Genomic DNA, 21928 nt, shown 5'->3' with positions numbered 1-21928 from the left:
ATAAAAGATTTTGTTCTACCTCATTATGTGTTCACCTGCCACTCAGACACACGTCTCCCAATCAGATGCAGAATTAACAACACCCCCCCCCCCCCCAACCCCTTTCTGTGTGAAACTGGCACATTGACCTGACCGAAACGGTTTCCCACTGCAACTGTGATGACACTAAAGTCTGCGTGTTCGTGTGGGGGTTTGTGACTAGATGTCTCAGCCTTGGTCTCAGTTTAATCCCATTAGTCTAGCTGCAATACAGGTCACAAACTGACTTCAGGGTTTTAGTTATTTATTTTTTTCCTTTCTTCTTTGTTTTTTTTTGTACATTTCCTGTTTTATGTCAAGCAGCCACGTTGGGATTAACCTGATTATTTTAATCATCTGAAATGTCCTGCTCATCTTGTCTTTTCTATTTCTCTTTCTTTCTTTGTTTTTTAGATGATTTTGAAGTGCACTTTTCTTTTTTCTTTCTTTTAAATTCTTATCCTCACGTGCATGGAGTTCTTCTCTGCTGTGAAATGCCTGCATTAGCACACAGTGCTGTCTAGCCTCGTGTAGTGCTCCTTGCCCAGGCTACTTGATAGGCATGCTTGTCTGTCTGCATGTTTAGTGCCCTGCGAAGCACCGCTGTGTCGGACGTGTGAAACGGCCAGAAAGCCAAACCCGAGTCCTGTCCTCGTCTTTGCCAGATGTGCCATTACACATCCTCTCTTTAAGGATTTTTTTTGTTTTCTCTCTCTTTTTGTTTATAGCCTGGATGTCTTATTTCAAAACGCCTAATTTCTTATTTCAAAGCTAGGGGACAAAAAAAGAAAAAAAAGAGGATGTAAAGACACCTGGCTCAATGTGCCCTTAGATGCAGCTTCACCTCTTTTCTTTTCTTTTCTTTTTCTTTCGCCATGAATCGCTTGTAGGTGTGCGCGTCACACTTTGTTTTCACAATTGTTACTTAACTTTGCTGATCTCGTGTAAAAGCAGTGTATTATGTGTCCAGTTACTGTAGCTGTCTGTTGGTGTATTGCTCACGCGGATGAGGATGAATGAAAAATGTATCTTTGGTGAGGAAAAAAAGAAAATGGAAAAATAAAAAAACAGTCAGTTCAGCGTGCAGTGAAGATCCCACACACTCGCGCTCCTGCCGTGCTTGAAGCCCTCATAGCTGCTTGTCCTGGTCCTGAGCGAGTCTCGTGCGTATTTTAGCCTTAAACATTTCTGGCCAAAAAGTCTCCGTTGTCGGCTCTTTGGCGCCCACATGCTTCCCCCTCCCCCACCTCCTCCTGCTGGACTGGACTGTGGAGGAAGAAGAGGAGTGCAGCTGGTTCACGCTCTCACCCGCTTGAGTCTGCTGGCATCCCTGTGACGTGTGGCTCTCAGCTCCACGTTTTTGCTGTATTTCGCTGAGTCGAGCGGCATCGTTCTGCTGTTTTTAAAAACTTGTGACATGTTGCTGTCATTGAGTGACCCCCCCCCCCCCGGTTCCCAGCAGCCATGTCGGTACTGTATGTTGACTTAGAGTAAAAAAAGATATCCCTCAGTGTGTGGTGTTTTTTTGCATGTGATCGGGGCAGGAAATGAACACCAGCCTGTGATTGTCAGTCAAGTCTGAACCGCAGGAATCCATGTTGGCAAAATAAGCTCAAGTTTTTCAATAAGTCCTTTAACATTTCAAGTAAAACCTCATTTAGGTGACAGTGTCTCAGCAGATTTGTGTTCGGTCAGTCACTGTGGCTTGTGTTGCATTTCCTGCCCTGCATGTGATAGCTGTGGGCTTTGTTTTCATACAGTATAATGCACTTTAATCCATCCACCTCTCTAAGATAGTTATCAAAATGACATATATAGATGTGCAGATGTGTATACACTCAGTGCAGGGTTTTAGTCTCTTTAAAGTAGTACTTCTATGGGATGTCACATCCAACACAAGGCTATTTTTGTTCAAGTCTAAGGGTACAGCTATTTATTCTGGATTTTTTGTTTGTTTGTTTTGTTTTTTTTTCCAAACCAAAAAAAAAAAAAAGAAGACAGTTAATGGGTCTGGAAGGTCTCAGGAGTTCCTCAAAAAGCCACATGTTAAAAATGGCAGCACCAAAATTTCTGTTCTTGACATCAGAATTAATTCTATGCAACACCCCCCCCCCCTTTTTCTTTCACTTCGGTTCTTTTTTTTTGGTGTACAGGCTGTCATCAATTGTTGTCGGGTGGGAGGGACACAGCTGATTTTTTTTCAAGTTGTTTTTTTTTTAAAGCCCCTTAACAGTTCTGTTTATACACCCTGCTGTGGTGCTGCAGAGCAAAAGGGTCTTTCTCGTGTGGGGGGGAGTAAGACGGCCATCCATTCGTCACGCCCCTGCAGAGACGAGGTCCCACCCAGACCTGGTGCATGTTGAGCCCTGCTGTCAGTACGCTGCTCTGTGGCTCGGTTGGTGTATGAAATATAAACAGATCAGAAATGATGAATCTAATCAAGATGCTTCGAGGGAAGCTGCTGGATGAGAACACTGTACTAATGACGTTGTATAAATGGAGAGAGACTTATTTTAAATCTTGTAAATAACAAAATGTACAAAGGTGAAAGCAAGATAAATATAAAAACCGAAGATAAGTCTGAGATGTAGAGAGAAATTAATCTGTATATTGTTGAATAAATATTGTGCCGTAAAGGAACCGAGTGTGTGTCTGCTTTGTGTTTGAAGTGGTTCGGCATTATTTTATATATATTCTTATTTTATCATCAACTTTTTCACTTTTAAACTGATCTGAAACGTACACTCGACTGATCGACTGAAAAACGACATTTTCCAGAAAAATGCAAGCGATTCTGTGCTCCCAGTTTTTCAAACTTTTCAAACTTGAAGACATGACAAGCAGCACAGCCCAAATTCCAAAGAGGTTTGGGGCGCCGTGTGAAGTGTAAGTAAAGATTGGAAGCTGCCAAATTCAATTTTATTTACACTTTAGACCGGATCCCAACTTTTTGGAATTGGGGCTGTTATTTTAAGTTGAATGTCTTCAGACACAGACTGTGAGTCACACAAAAGGAGCAGGTTATCATAATGAACGAGTCTTGTACTTGGTCGTAGATATTTTGCGCCTTTTTCTCATTTTATTAGATCAATTTGAACTTGCTGCACTTATTCTTTCTGCTTGAAAAGTTACTAGTTGCCATACGACGGTTAAATTACCAAAGACAGATTTTTATTATCATGGAACAAGTGACTTGTTGAAGCACTTATTCAGCTGAAAGTTGTTGGTATACCTTTAACTTATCAGCACGTGATATTCAGCATGCACAGCAGAGGAGGACTATTGCTCTCTGGTGGTGATGTACAGCTACAACACAGATGTTTACTGATGGTTTCTCTCAAACAGGTTTTGATTACAGATGCTTCAGATTGAAAAACTTCCTCAGACACTCTTCAGTGTCAACCTATTCTTCAGGAATTTGTGTGAGCACTTCAAGCTTGCTTAAAGATATAACAGAAAGTGTGTGTCTTGAATTAAGCTTGTGCTCTGCAGCGGTGGAATTTCACCACGTAGCTGTCCTTAGGAAGTGTCCTCAAAAAAAAATCTCCAGTTTTTGTAGTCAAGTCTCTCCTTTCCATGTTTGCTTTTGTTATAGATTTTTAGGCCCGAGCAGCTAAGCGCTGCGAAGGCCTATTGTATCTGCAAGATTTCACTATTTTTTTAGGCCCGAGCAGCTAAGCGCTGCGAAGGCCTATTGTATCTGAAGGATTTCACTATTATTTTACTTCCGCCGTTTTTTCTTTTTCTTCTCCACGCGGAATCGCGAATGGGGATGCCTGAACGTATTCGAAAACTCACCAAACTCTGCCCAAAATTGTCCCCCGCGAGAAACTGCATGTTTTTAATGGAATCGAAAGTGGGCGTGGCCAAACTGCTCTATAGCGCCACCTAACGTGAGATAGCCCGAACCGTACGTCGTACAGATCTGAAACTCGGTATGTATGTAGACCGCCTTACATCAAGAACAAAAGTCTCTTGGAGGTATGCTCTAAAATGTACAAGGAGGCGGCCATTTTGGGTCAAAGGGCAAATTTTGGCCATTTTTCATATTTACACACCTCGCAGGAAAATTTTCACGCCCCAGGGATTTTGAGCTACGGACTTCATCTTTGGTCAGTATGCAGTTAAGGGATGGGGGAACAAAAGTTATCAGAAGTCTTGAGTTTTTGAGCATGTTTAGGGGGCTTGGCCAAGCGGCGAACTTGGCATACTCGCCAGTGTAAACGAAACGCAATAACTTTCACGTAAAAAGTTTATTATGCACCAAACTTGGTATGAGTCATCCATGTTGGATGCATGTCAATCCTATGTGGTCATATGCTGACGTCATCTAAGCCCCGCCCCCTCAGAACAGGAAGTCACTTTTTTTACTTGGAAAGCTCCATCTCTGGCCCCCTTCACCTAATCAACATGATCTTGTGTCAGAATACAGATAACAAGTTGGTCTCACTAGCTTTAAAGCACCAAAAGTTTTCAGATGAAGGCGTGGCTATGGCGGCTTGTTGAAGTCAGACATCACGCCGTTACCATACGTTTGGCTCTAAATTCTACAGTTTTGAGCCCAGATGCACCAATCTCACTGGGATTGATCCTAATCCGCCCCCCAACAGGTGTGCCCTCCAATATTTGATGGGCGTGGCCTAATGCCTCCACAGCGCCCCCTAGAAGATCTAAAAACATCAGCCCCAAGCCATGCTTTCACCGACAATCATGAAACTCAGCACACCTGTGCGTCTTGTCAGGACCTACAAAATAGTGTGGGCGTGGCAGAATGGCACATTCCAATCCCTCGCCGTTTGCTTACGTTCAGCTCTAAATCTCACACGCATCATCCGATTTACACCAAACTAGATATGAATGACCTTTGTTAACCTCTAAAGAGCCCAATAGGATTATATTGGAGTGTGACTCCAGTGCGCCCCCTATATCATGTAAACAGCTATATATCCTTGAGACATCATCGGATCTGCACCGTATTTTTTGTGCATCATTACGGAGCAGCGCTTGACACGTTGGCGTGGTATATTTCTGACGTCGCTAAACCCCGCCCCCACAAAACAGGAAGTGACGGTAACTCCTGTCTGGAAGGTGAGATATCGCGCCAACTTTCAACACGTGCCACTGGTGTCGTACTGACATAGACGGAAGGCGATTTGAGAGATTCGTCGCACGCTCCGCCCGGTGGACGGGCGCGGGACACGCGTGACGGCGTTGATGACCACGTCGGGGCGGCGGTGCCGGCAGTCAGGCGGTCGCAAGGCCGGAGCTGCGCTTGGCTGCGAGGGCCGTTATCACTGCTTGCAGTTCTTGTTAGGCCCGAGCAGCTAAGCGCTGCGAAGGCCTATTGTATCTGAAGGATTTCACTATTATTAGGCCCGAGCAGCTAAGCGCTGCGAAGGCCTATTGTATCTGAAGGATTTCACTATTATTATTATTTTTCTTCTGATTCTTTTTCTTCTCCACGCGGTATCGCGAATGGGGATGCCTGAACGTATTCGAAAACTCCTGAAACTTTACCCAAAATTGTCCCCCGCGTGAAATCGCATGTTTTTAATGGAGTCGAAAGTGGGCGTGGCCAAACTGCTCTATAGCGCCACCTAACGTGAGATAGCCCGAACCGTACGTCGTAGAGATCTGAAACTCGGTATGTATGTAGACCGCCTCACATCAAGAACAAAAGTCTCTTGGAGGTATGCTCTAAAACGTACAAAGAGGCGGCCATCTTGGGTCAAAGGGCAAATTTTGGCCATTTTTCATATTTACACACCTCGCAGGAAAATTTTCACGCCCCAGAGATTTTGAGCTACGGACTTCATCTTTGGTCGGTATGCAGTTAAGGGATGGGGGAACAAAAGTTATCAGAAGACTTGAGTTTTTGAGCATGTTTAGGGGGCTTGGCCAAGCGGCGAACTTGGCGTACTCGCCAGTGTAAACGAAACGCTATAACTTTCACGTAAAAAGTTAAATCTGCACCAAACTTGGTATGAGTCATCCATGTTGGATGCATGTCGATCCTATGTGGTCATATGCTGACGTCATCTAAGCCCCGCCCCCTCAGAACAGGAAGTCCCTTTTTTTACTTGGAAAGCTCCATCTCTGGCCAACTTCACCTAATCAACATGATCTTGTGTCAGAATACAGATAACAAGTTGGTCTCACTTGCTTTAAAGCACCAACAGTTTTCAGTTGAAGGCGTTGCTCTGGCGGCTTGGTGAAGTCAGACATCACGCCGTTACCACACGTTTGGCTCTAAATTCTACAGTTTTTAGCCGAGATGCACCAAACTCACTGGGATCGATCCTAATCCGCCCCCCAACAGGTGTGCGGTCCAATATTTGATGGGCGTGGCCTAATGCCTCCACAGCGCCCCCTAGAACATCTAAAAACATCAGCCCCAAGCCATGCTTTCAACGACAATCATGAAACTCAGCACACCTGTGCGTCTTGTCAGGACCTACAAAATGGTGTGGGCGTGGCAGAATGGCACATTCCAATCCCTCGCCGTTTGCATACGTTCGACCCTAAATCTCACACGCATCATCCGATTTGCACCAAACTAGATATGAATGACCTTTGTTAACCTCTAAAGAGCCCAATAGGATTATATTGGAATGTGACTCCAGTGCGCCCCCTAGATCATGTAAACAGCTATATCTCCCTGATACATCATCCGATCTGCACCGTATTTTTTGTGCATCATTACGGAGCGGCGCTTCACACGTTGGCGTGGTACATTTCTGACGTCACTAAACCCCGCCCCCACAAAACAGGAAGTGACGGTAACTCCTGTCTGGTAGGTCAGATATCGCTCCAACTTTGAACACGTGCCACCGGTGTCGTACTGTCGTGGACTGAAGGCCATTTGGGAGATTCGTCGCACGCTCCGCCCGGTGGACGGGTGCGGGAGACTCGTGCCGGCGTCGATGACCGCGTCGGGGCGGCGGTGCCGGCGGTCAGGCGGTCGCATGGCCGGAGCTGCGCTTGGCTGCGAGGGCCGGCATCACTGCTCGCAGTTTTAATTACGCTTATGATTCTTTTTCTTATCCTCGCGGAATCGCAAATGGGGAGGCCTGAACGTATTCGAAAACTCACGTAACTTTGCCCAAAATTGTCCCCCGCGTGAAACTGCATGATTTTAATGGAGTCGAAAGTGGGCGTGGCAAAACTGCTCTACAGCGCCACCTAACGTGAGATAGCCCGAACCGTACGTCGTAGAGATCTGAAACTCGGTATGTATGTAGAACGCATCAAATCAAGAACAAAAGTCTCTTGGAGGTATGCTCTAAAACGTACAAGGAGGCGGCCATTTTGGGTCAAAGGGCAAATTTTGGCCATTTTTCATATTTACACACCTCGCAGGAAAATTTTCACGCCCCAGGGATTTTGAGCTACAGACTTCATTTTTGGTCAGTATGCAGTTAAGGGATGGGGGAACAAAAGTTATCAGAAGACTTGAGTTTTTGAGCATGTTTAGGGGGCTTGGCCAAGCCGCGAACTTGGCGTACTCGCCAGTGTAAACGAAACGCCATAACTTTCACGTAAAAAGTTCAAACTGCACCAAACTTGGTATGAGTCATCCATGTTGGATGCATGTCGATCCTACGTGGTCATATGCTGACGTCAGCTAAGCCCCGCCCCCTCAGAACAGGAAGTCACTTTTTTTACTTGGAAAGCTCCATCTCTGGCCCCCTTCACCGAATCAACATGATCTTGAGTCAGAATACAGATAACAAGTTGGTCTCACTTGCTTTCAAGCACCAACAGTTTTCAGTTGAAGGCGTGGCTATGGCGGCTTGGTGAACTCAGACATCACGCCGTTACCATACGTTTGGCTCTAAATTCTACAGTTTTGAGCCGAGATGCACCAAACTCACTGGGATCGATCCTAATCCGCCCCCCAACAGGTGTGCAGTCCAATATTTGATGGGCGTGGCCTATTGCCTCCACAGCGCCACCTAGAAACTCTAAAAACATCAGCCCCAAGCCATGCTTTCACCAACAATCATGAAACTCAGCACACCTGTACGTCTTGTTCAGGACCTACAAAATAGTGTGGGCGTGGCAGAATGGCACATTCCAATCCCTCGCCGTTTGCATACGTTCGGCTCTAAATCTCACACGCATCATCCGATTTGTACCAAACAAGATATGAATGACCTTTGTTAACCTCTAAAGAGCCCAATAGGATTATATTGGAGTGTGACTCCAGTGCGCCCCCTAGATCATTTAAACAGCTATATCTCCTTGAGACATCATCCGATCTGCACCGTGTTTTTTGTGCATCATTACGGAGGAGTGCTTCACACGTTGGCGTGGTACATTTGTGACGTCGCTAAACCCCGCCCCCACAAAACAGGAAGTGACGGTAACTCCTGCCTGGAAGGTGAGATATTGCTCCAACTTTCAACATGTGCCACTGGTGTCGTACTGTTGTGGACTGAAGGCGATTTGGGAGATTCGTCTTACGCTCCGTCCGGTGGACCGGCGCGTGAGACGCGTGACGGCGTCGATGACCACGTCGGGTCGGCGGTGCAGGCGGTCAGGCGGTCGCAAGGCCGGAGCTGCGCTTGGCTGCGAGGGCCGTTATCACTGCTTGCAGTTCTTGTTTATTCTTATTCTTTTTCTTTTCCGCGCGAAATCGCGAATGGGGATGCCTGAACGTATTCGAAAACTCCTGAAACTTTACCCAAAATTGTCCCCCGCGTGAAATCACATGTTTTTAATGTACTCGAAAGTGGGCGTGGCCAAACTGCTCTACAGCGCCACCTAACGTGAGATAGCCCGAACCGTACGTCGTAGAGATCTGAAACTCGGTATGTATTTAGATCGCCTCAAATCAAGAACAAAAGTCTCTTGGAGGTATGCTCTAAAACGTACAAGGAGGCGGCCATTTTGGGTCAAAGGGCAAATTTTGGCCATTTTTCATATTTACACACCTCGCAGGAAAATTTTCACGCCCCAGGGATTTTGAGCTACGGACTTCATTTTTGGTCAGTATGCAGTTAAGGGATGGGGGCACAAAAGTTATCAGAAGACTTGAGTTTTTGAGCATGTTTAGGGGGCTTGGCCAAGCGGCGAACTTGGCGTACTCGCCAGTGTAAACGAAACGCTATATCTTTCACCTAAAAAGTTCAATCTGCACCAAACTTGGTATGAGTCATCCATGTTGGATGCATGTCAATCCTACGTGGTCGTATGCTGACGTCATCTAAGCCCCGCCCCCTCAGAACAGGAAGTCACTTTTTTTCCTTGGAAAGCTCCATCTCTGACCCCCTTCACCTAATAAACATGAAGTTGTGTGAGAATACAGAAAACAAGTTGGTCTCACTTGCTTTAAAGCACCAACAGTTTTCAGGTGAAGGCGTGGCTATGGCGGCTTGGTGAAGTCAGACATCACGCCGTTACCATACGTTTGGCTCTAAATTCCACAGTTTTTAGCCGAGATGCACCAAACTCACTGGGATCGATCCTAATCCGCCCCCCAACAGGTATGCAGTCCAATATTTGATGGGCGTGGCCTAATGCCTCCACAGCGCCCCCTAGAACATCTAAAAACATCAGCCCCAAGCCATGCTTTGAACGACAATCATGAAACTAAGCACACCTGTGCGTCTCTTCAGGACCTACAAAATAGTGTGGGCGTGGCTTAATGGCACATTCCAATCCCTCGCCGTTTCTCATACGTTCGGCTCTAAATCTCACAAGCATCATCCGATTTGCACCAAACTAGATATGAATGACCTTTGTTCACATCTAAAGAGCCCAATAGGATTATATTGGAGTGTGACTCCAGTGCGCCCCCTATATCATGTAAACTGCTATATCTCCTTGAGACATCATCCGATTTGCACCATATTTTTTGTGCATCATTACGGAGCAGCCCTTCACACGTTGGGGTGGTACATTTGTGAAGTCGTTAAACCCCCCCCTCACAAAACAGGAAGTGACGGTAACTCCTGTCTGGAAGGTGAGATATCGCTCCAACTCTGAACATGTGCCACTGGTGTCGTACTGACATGGACTGAAGGCGATTTGGGAGATTCGTCGCACGTTCCGCCTGGTGGACAGGCGCGGGAGACGCGGGATAGCGTCGACGACCACGTCGGGTCGGCGGTGCAGGCGGTCAGGCGGTCGCAAGGCCGGAGCTGCGCTTGGCTGCGAGGGCCGATATCACTGCTCGTTTATTCTTCTTCTTATGATTAGGCCCGAGCAGCTAAGCGCTGCGAAGGCCTATTGTATCTGTAGGATTTCACTATTATTTTTCTTCTTACTTCTTTTCCGCACGAAATCGCAAATGGGGACGCCTTAACGTATTCGAAAACTCACGTAACTTTGCCCAAAATTGTCCCCCGCGTGAAACTGCATGATTTTAATGGAGTCGAAAGTGGGCGTGGCCAAACTGCTCTACAGCGCCACCTAACGTTAGATAGCCCGAACCGTACGTCGTAGAGATCTGAAACTCGGTATGTACGTAGATCGCCTCAAATCAAGAACAAAAGTCTCTTGGAGGTATGCTCTAAAACGTACAAGGAGGCGGCCATCTTGGGTCAAAGGGCAAAATTTGGCCATTTTTCATATTTACACACCTCGCAGGAAAATTTTCACGCCCCAGGGATTTTGAGCTACGGACTTCATCTTTGGTCGGTATGCAGTTAAGGGATGGGGGAACAAAAGTTATCAGAAGACTTGAGTTTTTGAGCATGTTTAGGGGGCTTGGCCAAGCGGCGAACTTGACGTACTCGCCAGTGTAAACGAAACGCTATAACTTTCACGTAAAAAGTTAAATCTGCACCAAACTTGGTATGAGTCATCCATGTTGGATGCATGTCGATCCTATGTGGTCATATGCTGACGTCATCTAAGCCCCGCCCCCTCAGAACAGGAAGTCACTTTTTTTACTTGGAAAGCTCCATCTCTGGCCCCCTTCACCTAGTCAACATGATCTTGTGTCAGAATACAGATAACAAGTTGGCCTCACTTGCTTTAAAGCACCAACAGTTTTCAGTTGAAGGCGTGGCTCTGGCGGCTTGGTGAAGTCAGACATCACGCCGTTACCATACGTTTGCCTCTATATTCTAAAGTTTTGAGCCCAGATGCACCAAACTCACTGGGATGGATCCTAATCCGCCCCCCAACAGCTGTGAAGTCCAATATTTGATGGGCGTGGCCTAATTCCTCCACAGCGCCCCCTAGAACATCTAAAAACATCAGCCCCAAGCCATAATTTCATCGACAATCATGAAACTCAGCACACTTGTGTGTCTTGTAAGGTCCTACAAAATAGTGTGGGCGTGGCAGAATGGCACATTCCAATCCCTCGCCGTTTGCATACGTTCGGCTCTAAATCTCACACGCATCATCCGATTTGCACCAAACTACATATGAATGACCTTTGTTAACCTCTTAAGAGCCCAATAGGATTTTATTGGAGTGTGACTCCACTGCGCCCCCTAGATCATTTAAACAGCTATATTTAGGCCCGAGCAGCTAAGCGCTGCGAAGGCCTATTGTAACTGAAGGATTTCACTATTATTATTATGATTCTTTTTCTTTTCCGCACGGAATCGCAAATGGGGATGCCTGAACGTATTCGAAAACTCCCGAAACTTTGCCCAAAATTGTCCCCCGCGTGAAACTGCATGTTTTTAATGGAGTCGAAAGTGGGCGTCGCCAAACTGCTCTACAGCGCCACCTAACGTGAGATAGACCGAACCGTACGTCGTAGAGATCTGAAACTCGGTATGTATGTAGATCGCCTCAAATCAAGAACAAAAGTCTCTTGGAGGTATGCTCTAAAACGTACAAGGAGGCGGCCATTTTGGGTCAAAGGGCAAATTTTGGCCATTTTTCATATTTACACACCTCGCAGGAAAATTTTCACGCCCCAGGGATTTTGAGCTACGGACTTCATCTTTGGTCGGTATGCAGTTAAGGGATGGGGGCACAAAAGTTATCAGAAGACTTGAGTTTTTGAGCATGTTTAGGGGGCTTGGCCAAGCGGCGAACTTGGCGTACTCGCCAGTGTAAACGAAACGCTATATCTTTCACCTAAAAAGCTTAATCTGCACCAAACTTGGTATGAGTCATCCATGTTGGATGCATGTCAATCCTATGTGGTCATATGCTGACGTCATCTAAGCCCCGCCCCCTCAGAACAGGAAGTCACTTTTTTTACTTGGAAAGCTCCATTTCTGGCCCCCTTCACCTAATCAACATGATCTTGTGTCAGAATACAGATAACAAGTTGGTCTAACTTGCTTTAAAGCACCAAAAGTTTTCAGTTGAAGGCGTGGCTATGGCGGCTTGGTGAAGTCAGACATCACGCCGTCACCATACGTTTGGCTCTAAATTCTACAGTTTTGAGCCCAGATGCACCAAACTCACTGGGATCGGTCCTAATCCACCCCCTAACAGGTGTGCAGTGCAATATGTGATGGGCGTGGCCTAATGCCTCCACAGCGCCCCCTAGAACAACTAAAAACATCAGCCCCAAGCCATGCTTTCACCAACAATCATGAAACTCAGCACACCTGTGCGTCTTGTCAGGACCTACAAAATAGTGTGGGCGTGGCTTAATGGCACATTCCAATCCCTCGCCGTTTGCATACGTTCGGCTCTAAATCTCACATGCATCATCCGATTTGCACCAAACTAGATATGAATGACCTTTGTTAACATCTAAAGAGCCCAATAGGATTATATTGGAGTGTGACTCAAGTGCGCCCCCTAGATCATTTAAACAGCTATATCTCCTTGAGACATCGTCTGATCTGCACCGTATTTTTTGTTCATCATTACGGAGCAGCGCTTCACACGTTGGCGTTGTACATTTCTGACGTTGCTAAACCCCGCCCCCACAAAACAGGAAGTGACGGTAACTCCTGTCTGGTAGGTGGCATATCGCTCCAACTTTGAACACGTGTCACTGGTGTCGTACTGTCATGGACTGAAGGCGATTTGGGAGATTCGTCGCGCGCTCCGCCCGGTGGACGGGCGCGGGAGACGCGTGACGGCGTCGATGACCACGTCGGGGCGGCGGTGCCGGCGGTCAGGCGGTCGCAAGGCCGGAGCTGCGCTTGGCTGCGAGGGCCGTTATCACTGCTTGCAGTTCTTGTTCTTTTTCTTTTCCGCGCGGAATCCCGAATGGGGATGCCTGAACGTATTCGAAAACTCACCAAACTTTGCCCAAAATTGTCCCCCGCGTGAAATCACATGTTTTTAATGGAGTCGAAAGTGGGCGTGGCCAAACTGCTCTATAGCGCCACCTAACGTGAGATAGACCGAACCGTACGTCGTAGAGATCTGAAACTCGGTATGTATGTAGATCGCCTCAAATCAAGAACAAAAGTCTCTTGGAGGTATGCTCTAAAACGTACAAGGAGGCAGCCATTTTGGGTCAAAGGGCAAATTTTGGCCATTTTTCATATTTACACACCTCGCAGGAAAATTTTCACGCACCAGGGATTTTGAGCTACGGACTTCATCTTTGGTCGGTATGCAGTTAAGGGATGGGGGAACAAAAGTTATCAGAAGACTTGAGTTTTTGAGCATGTTTAGGGGGCTTGGCCAAGCGGCGAACTTGGCGTACTCGCCAGTGTAAACGAAACGCTATAACTTTCACCTAAAAAGTTCAATCTGCACCAAACTTGGTATGAGTCATCCATGTTGGATGCATGTCAATCCTATGTGGTCATATGCTGACGTCATCTAAGCCCCGCCCCCTCAGAACAGGAAGTCACTTTTTTTACTTGGAAAGCTCCATTTCTGGCCCCCTGCACCTAATCAACATGATCTTGTGTCAGAATACAGATAACAAGTTGGTCTAACTTGCTTTAAAGCACCAACAGTTTTCAGTTGAAGGCGTGGCTATGGCGGCTTGGTGAAGTCAGACATCACGCCGTTACCATACGTTTGGCTCTAAATTCTACAGTTTTGAGCCGAGATGCACCAAACTCACTGGGATCGATCCTAATCCGCCCCTCAACAGGTGTGCAGTCCAATATTTGATGGGCGTGGCCTAATGTCTCCACAGCGCCCCCTAGAACATCTAAAAACATCAGCCCCAAGCCATGCTTTCACCGACAATCATGAAACTCAGCACACCTGTGCGTCTTGTCAGGACCTACAAAATAGTGTGGGCGTGGCTTAATGGCACATTCCAATCCCTCGCCGTTTGCATACGTTCGGCTCTAAATCTCACACGCATCATCCGATTTGCACCAAACTAGATATGACTGACCTTTGTTAACCTCTAAAGAGCCCAATAGGATTATATTGGAGTGTGACTCCAGTGCGCCCCCTATATCATGTAAACAGCTATATCTCCTTGAGACATCATCCGATCTGCACCATATTTTTTGTGCATCATTACGTAGCGGCGCTTGACACGTTGGCGTGATACATTTCTGACATCACTAAACCCCGCCCCCACAAAACAGGAAGTGACGGTAACTCCTGTCTGGTAGGTCAGATATCGCTCCAACTTTGAACATGTGCCGCTGGTGTCGTACTGACGTGGACTGAATGCGATTTGGGAGATTCGTCGCGCGCTCCGCCCGGTGGACGGGTGCGGGAGACGCGTGCCGGCGTCGATGACGACGTCGGGGCGGCGGTGCCGGCGGTCAGGCGGTCGCAAGGCCGGAGCTGCGCTTGGCTGCGAGGGCCGTTATCACTGCTCGCAGTTTTAATTTATTTTATTTTTGCCAGTACAAATATTTAGAAAGTCCTCTTATATCCAGCGGCAAGAGTCGGGATTGTTGGAAACAAAACATATGAAATCGTTTAGATGTGATGCATACACAAAAATGAATCTAGAAATGAAAGGAAAGCCTTTAATTACTGTTTTTGATAATCCAATAAGTCCCTTTGAAATAAAATACTCAACTTTTAATGGCTCCAACATGGAGCTGGCTTCCATTTCATGATTCTTCTTTATCATTTATAGTTAATATTTTTCTAATTTACAGTACAGAATACAGTTTGAAATTCACATTTGCACAACAAATGTGACGATAACAAGTAAAACTGCCCAAAAAAAACTACAAATCATCTTTCAGGGAATTGTGTTTCGAAGGGAAGTTGAGGACCAAAAACGCATTTCACGAAAGGAAGCAGGATGAGGAGCAAACTAAACTTTATCAACTTTATCAACATGTGATCTTCATAAGCAAGGCATAAAGACCCTAGAGGAAAAGAGCGAAATATACATCATAAAACAACAAAAAAAAGAAGCCTAACACAAATCGTGTAAATCACAACAACAAAGAACACCAAGATGCAAGCAAAGATTTCTAACAGAAGCCAACAGACTACAGCGATATAACTTTTTTATTACCAATCTTGAAAACAGAGGTGTTGAGTTGCCCCTGACAATTAGACCAGTAAACTCAGTGTAGTAACATGAACCCCAGCTTAATGCTGCTAAGGGGTCACCTGGCAACACATCCTGTAAAACACGAAACACATCAGCCTCACAAATCTTAAGATGTGTGTTGTTGACGGGGGACACCAGAAACGACTTCACGCTGTTGCTGTTTGTTTACTTTAATTTTTCCTTCACATAAAAAGAGGATCTCAGGACAATAAAGCTGGAGTTACAGTTGACGCGTCTGTCACGGCGGTGGCGGACCGTGACGTCAAAATGACGTTTCAGGCATGGCGCTTGCCTTGAAAAGACGGCGCATCGCGTTGTCGTTTTTTTTAACAAACTTTATTAAAGCTCTTCAAAACTATACAAAACAAGTCAGGGAAGTATTCTTGACAGTGTTACAGTTTACAAAACCTAACGTGAAGTGAAAAAGAAAGGAGGAAAAAAAAGTACAATAAGAACAAACGTGGCGTGGGCTGAGTATCATATTTAAAACAGCAAGGATTTAGCAATACTTTGATAGATCACATTTGTTTTCTTGTTTGGATTAGAGACATATTTAAGTGATTTAAAATATTGAACAAAGTAGTTTAGAAAGACAGTAAACAGCGGAACAGTATCTTTCCATTTACATGTATGAATAAAATATTTGCTCCAAATGATCACAAGATTAATGACATCAGAGACATCAGAGTCCAGGTTGTCCATGAAAAAAAGAATGTCCTTAGAAGTGAAAAAAGGTATATTAGAAATTTTAAGCGAGACCCAACTATGAATATCAGACCAGAAAACTTTAACATGTTGACAGCTGTAAAAAAGATGATCTGTAGTTTCTATTTCAGAGGAGCAGAAGACACATGGATCAGAATCAAACTTAAATCTTCTATGTAGAAAATCTCCAACGGGGTATACATCAGATATAATTTTGAAGTGGGTTTCTTTTACCTTAGGAGGAATTGGATATTTCATATAAAGAGAAAATGACTTCTTTTTAAAGGCATTATCTAGGTCTTGTCTTTTATTGTTGACATTAAAATGACAAAATATTTTTTGTTTAAATGCTAGGGAGACCAATCTGTTACTACATCTTTTATCTTGAAGCGATACATTATCAATTGTCAGCGAGATCAAGCTAGTGTTGATTGAAGAATATTGCATGGTATTTTGGATAAGATTAAGTAATGGTATGGGAATTGCTTTACAAACCTTGTTATAACTATTACGTGAACTCTCTATCTTATATTTCTTTATAAAGTCATCGTATGACAACAGCATTCCATCTGTATATAATAAATCATGAATAAAACATATGCCGTTATCATACCAATCAGATTTAAACAGAGACTTCCTGTTGATAGTTACAACCCTGTTGTTCCATAATAAGGAATTGTGAGGGGAGAAGTTGTGAGTAAAAAGCAACTTCCCAAAATCTAATGCTTGCTTGTAGAAGCTTGACAACTTTAACGGTATCTTAGAAACTTCAAAATCACAATTAAACAAAAACTCTAGCCCTCCAACCTTATTAAAAATTTTATTGGGAATATGAAACCACATCGATTGAGGCTGGGTAATGCATTCTTTCAACCATTTAATTCTGAAAGCTGCAACAATAGACTCAAAATCTAAAGCATTCAAACCTCCATTTTTATAATCTTTAACTAATTGTGATTTGCGTATATAATGAGTTTTATTTCTCCAAGTGAACTTAAAAATGATAGAGTTGACAACTTTATTGCCTTTGGAGAGATAAACATTGAGTGACAGGGATAAATAAGTCTTGACAGACCCTCAGCTTTGGACAGCAATATGCGACCTAGTATTGAAAGATCACGCGTTAACCAGTGATTAAAAACTGTTTGTACTGTTTTTAGTCTGGGAGAAATATTGGCATTCTCTCTATCACTGATATTTTTTGTTATTACCAAGCCAAGGTATTTTAACTCGTTTTTAACTGGGATGTTTTCAATACTATTTTGATTACATGTGTGTACAGCTAGGAGTTCACATTTTTTGAGATTAAGTGTCAAACCAGATGCCCTTGAAAAGGCAAGGATTTTATTAATTGCAATTGAAACCATGTTCTTATTTTTAAGAAATAAGGTTGTGTCATCAGCAAATTGGCTAATTTTAAATTCTTTATCTAGAATGTTTATGCCTTCAAAATCAGTAAAATCTTTAAGGGAGATGGCTAATAATTCGGCAGCAATAATAAACAGTAAAGGACTGATTGGACAGCCCTGGCGAATACCGCGATTTACCGAGAAGCTATTCAATAGACCTCTGTCGAGAGCAATACTGCTTGTTATGTTACTGTAAAAAATCCTCATTATGCTACAAAATCTGGTTCCAAAACCAAAACTTTCCAAGGCCTTAAATAAAAAGGGATGTTCTAAAGAGTCAAATGCCTTGTAGAAATCAAGAAACAGGATAAGGCTATCATGGGGAACAAAAGAGTTATAATCTAATATATCTAAAATTAATCGCGTATGATGATGAATATGTCGTCCTTTAATAAAAGCTGATTGGGTCTCATCTATGATTTGGCCTATTCCTGTTTTTAGTCTGTTGGTATAGATATGTGCCAGTATTTTATAATCGCAACAGAGAAGGGTAATTGGCCTCCAGTTGTCAAGTAATAAAATATCCTTGCCTGGCTTTGGTATTAGGGAAATTATTCCTCGTTTCATTGTTGGGGATAACGTTTGTTTTTCTATTAGGTCTTTAAAGGCTTCCAACAGCATTTCTCTGATATCATTCCAAAAATATCTGTAAAACTCAATTGTAATCCCATCAGAACCTGGTGATTTAGCACTGGCCATTTGGGAAACTGCCGTGTCAAGCTCAGCCAAAGTGATGTTTGATTCGGTGAGGTCTTTAAAATGTGTATCAATTTTTGGGATTTTATCCTGAATAGAACTGAAAAAAGAAATAGAATCAAGGTTGGAATGCTGTGTAGAATAAAGAGTTTTATAAAAGTTGGTGATATAATTGCTTAAGGAGTTTTGGTCTTCAACTAAAGTATTATCGATTTTCAATTTGATTATCGTTTTTTTTAATTTGCCTATTTTTTTCCAAATTAAAAAAGTATGTTGAATTTTTCTCCCCGTCCTCGATCCACTTGGCCTTAGAACGGATAAAGGCACCTTTAGCTTTCTCTGTGTAAAATTCATCTAGGCTGGATTGGAGCTGGTTTAATTCAAGCATCGCGTTGTCGTGCACCGGTCGATTTTTGTAACTTGGCTGCGCCGAGAACAACGAACCGGATGGACTAATTTGAGACCAGGCTCAGTGAGGAGGTGCGTTTGTACAGGCAGCTGTACGACACTGCAGTGAAACAGCACAGGGAGCATGTAAACTCCCAAAACTGGTGCACAGAGATCGGCAGAACTTTGGGGAAAGAGGGAGAGTTCTGTAAGAATGTGTGGAAGAAGCTACGGGACAGAAACGTGAAGGCAAAGAAGAGGACAAAGACTCAAAAAGTGGTGATGCCGGGGGCTTCAGACCATCACCTCTGTTAGATTCGATTCTTTCGATGGCAGCTCAAGAACAAGCCGGAGGAATCTCAAGTAAATAAAGTGTTTATTGGTAGTCGCATGTCAAAGCATATCAGCGCTGGGCTCAGTGGAACAGAGCTCCCGCAGGAAGTCCGTCAGACTGAGCCTCGATTTCCGGTTATCATTTGCATTTATAGCCTCATAGGTTGGACTCACACTCGACCGAGTATGATTGGACATGAGTAGGTTCAACATGCTTCGTCATATTCTCTGGATCAGCCAAACAATGTGTGTGTGAATCTGCCCTTGCTTTCCCAGGCTTTCCCAATTGTTTTGTCTTCCCATTCCTGGATCACTTTAGGTCATCATGGAAAAGTACTGAGACTATTTAATTTATAATGTCTAAGAACAAAGCCAATTGTTACACCTCTTTTAACTGAATTAAAAAATTAAAATTATCCGAATACTGCAGCAGTATAATTAATGACAGTGTTCCTGCTCTTCATTGTTTTCTTCTCAACTTTCGTGGTTGTAGAGTAGCGGTAACCTTAACGTAGCAGCGCCACCTCTGTGACAGAGAAAATTACGACTGGCGCATCGATTTGTATGGAAGCCCATTTCCACCATGAAAGAAAAAATAAAAGACCAACAGGAAGTCATAATTTCGACTTTCAAAGTCATAATTATGAGATTCAAAGTCATAATTATGAGATAGAAAGTCATAATTATGAGATAGAAAGTCATAATTATGAGATTCAAAGTCATAATTTCGACTTTCAAAGTCATAATTATGAGATAGAAAGTCATTATTATGAGATTCAAAGTCATAATTATGAGATAGAAAGTCATAATTATGAGATAGAAAGTCATAATTATGAGATTCAAAGTCATAATTATGAGATAGAAAGTCATAATTATGAGATAGAAAGTCATAATTATGAGATTCAAAGTCATAATTTCGACTTTCAAAGTCATAATTATGAGATAGAAAGTCATTATTATGAGATTCAAAGTCATAATTTCGACTTTCAAAGTCATAATTATGAGATTCAAAGTAATAATTTCGACTTTCAAAGTCAAAATTATGAGATTTAAAGTCATAATTTTGACTTTCCGAAACTGACAATTTCTCATTTTTTCCTGTTTAGTCTAACCAGTGAAACAGATCCCCCCCCCCCCATTGGTTTAACCAATGATGATGAAATTCTTGCTTTGCTGGCTGAGGTTCATGGGGTTATTCTTAGCAAGAGGACACTTGAAAGGATTCTTAATAAGAAGAAACTTTGGCGCCGAAAGAACAAAACTGATGCGAGTGTCGTGGCAGCTTTAATTCGACAGCAACTTGAAACCCCTGGACAGTGTCACGGATATCGATGGATGCACCAAAAATGTTGGATGAATGGTCTTGTTACAGACAGGGAAACAGTTCGAGTCCTTTTACGCTTACTAGATGGTGAAGGAGTGGACCTAAGGTCAAGAAATCGACTGAGCAGACGGGTTTACTTTAGTCGTGGTCCAAACTATGTTTGGCATATGGATGGCTATGATAAGCTCAAACCAGTTGTGTAGGTCTCGTCACAACGCAAACACGGATCGTGGTTCTCACTGGCATTTATTCTCCAATTCACGCCGTGAGAACTGCCGGCACAAACATACATATATGGTTCGCAACAAAGAAACAATGTCACGAATTATAAACATAAAGTAGCTGAGAAGAGTGAGCTGATGAAAAGGCTGCTTTTGTGATGAGGTAAAATAAGACGTTGATTTGAAACACTCATAGTGGATCAGATTAAATTAAACTCTGTCCTCGCACAAAGTACAATGCAAAGAAAACGTAAAGCAGTATCTACCTTTAGTGCACATGAGACCTTATATTAGAATCACTCTAATTTAGAATTAAAACATATTAGATCTGAGCACGCATTTACTGTGTCACTGTCTTAGAACGTTTTTGAAGAGTAGAAATACATTGCTATGATCACCTGTGTTATTTTTCTCACATTTCTATCTTTCTTCTGTTTTTTCATCTTTTGAAGGTTCCCATGTTTAAGGAGTGCTGGGTGTTGCTGCTGAGAAGAGGCAGGACAGCATCAGCATCTCTCTCACTTGTTGGTTTGTTTGTGTGTGTGTGTGTGTGTGTGTGTGTCTCTGTCTCAGGGTCCATTTGAAAGCTCTCATTGGTCTGCATGCTGCATGTAAGTTACCAATTCCTTTTGCATTTTAATGTTTGTTTTATTGATATTCATATTCTTAATATATAATTGTGTATTTACTTAATTTTTTTCTATTTATTTTATTTTGTACAAAGTAATTATTGACTCATTATAAAGATAAATGTTGAACTTCTATTTTTATGTGTATCATCCCTTTTTATTTTGTATTTGTCAGGTTCAAATACCTACAAATTTATAAAGAAGTGAGAGAGAGACGTTATAGGAATTTTAACTCATGAGGAGAGCCGATGAGGAGACAGCCTTCACAGCTTCGTCCTGATGAACTCTAAAGCTGCTCCCCAGGCCCCCTCAATTTTATTCAGAGTGGGTGTGTACAACAACTCTCAACTGAGAGGAAAGGGGGTGTCACGTTTCAGGCCGCATTCCTAACAAGGAATTTACGACCTTAACACAAATGAACAAGGCACACTTTTCTTACAACTCTTGATCAATACAACAAACAGAGTATATTATGGGATAACTACATCACATGCATTTACAACTCAACAGTATTCTAAATTAAATGGATGAAAATAAATCCTATTCTTTCCAAGTCCTGGCATAATTTCACAAACCTAACATTTTATTTTGAATTGAAGTCATTCTCTAAGTTGATTAGCAACACAAATTGGTAATAAAAGAAATCCTTGATGTCACTTGTAGCTTGTCATGAGATAAACAACTGTCTCAATCTGGTGGCCTTTTTGTGTATTGCAATTTCAGAAGTTCAGCCTTTGTATCCAGTCATTGGTACAGTCATTTCTTGTTTTATATAATGCATTGTATCACACAAGTAATGATATATTATTCATAGTTTAGCCTACAGTATTACA

This window comes from Odontesthes bonariensis, chromosome 12 (assembly GCF_027942865.1).
Source record: "Odontesthes bonariensis isolate fOdoBon6 chromosome 12, fOdoBon6.hap1, whole genome shotgun sequence".
In the NCBI taxonomy this organism is placed as follows: Eukaryota; Metazoa; Chordata; class Actinopteri; order Atheriniformes; family Atherinopsidae; genus Odontesthes; species Odontesthes bonariensis.
This window is presented reverse-complemented; position numbering follows the sequence as displayed.